The sequence below is a fragment of the Mandrillus leucophaeus genome, unplaced genomic scaffold (genome assembly GCF_000951045.1).
Source record: "Mandrillus leucophaeus isolate KB7577 unplaced genomic scaffold, Mleu.le_1.0 Scaffold1020, whole genome shotgun sequence".
In the NCBI taxonomy this organism is placed as follows: Eukaryota; Metazoa; Chordata; class Mammalia; order Primates; family Cercopithecidae; genus Mandrillus; species Mandrillus leucophaeus.
In genome coordinates this window covers 430627-431105 of record NW_012098322.1, presented here as the reverse complement: position 1 = coordinate 431105, position 479 = coordinate 430627, and positions in this window count along the sequence as shown.

Genomic DNA, 479 nt, shown 5'->3' with positions numbered 1-479 from the left:
TCTAGAAAATAGAGCTCCAATTGGAAGTTTAAAAATGGGGTATTACCTCTGCTGCTTACATTGCTGAACAATAATAAGTTTTTATACTGGAAGATAAGTCCAGAACAACTGAGAATCACTCTTTCTATATAAAACGTTTAAAGAGCAAAATGTGCAGAAGATACAGGGAGAAATTAAGCCTGATTATATCCTCTGAAATGAAAAGGGGAAAATGTTCTAAATCCTAAACAAAGAGAGTATGTGGTCAGATAAGTTTAACTGCTGCCAAAAACAATTTAATCAGCCATTCTTTCTAAGATGTCTGTATGACTTCTGAGAAACAGAGTACTTTTGAACAAAGATGAAATCGCCTCCACTGTGAGTGGTACCAGCTAGTCATATCCTGATGTGTCATAGAGGACAGACAGGGACTTAAACCCAATACAAAAGGAAGAACATGAAGAAAAAAAAATAAAGGAAGCATTGATGATCAAACAGTT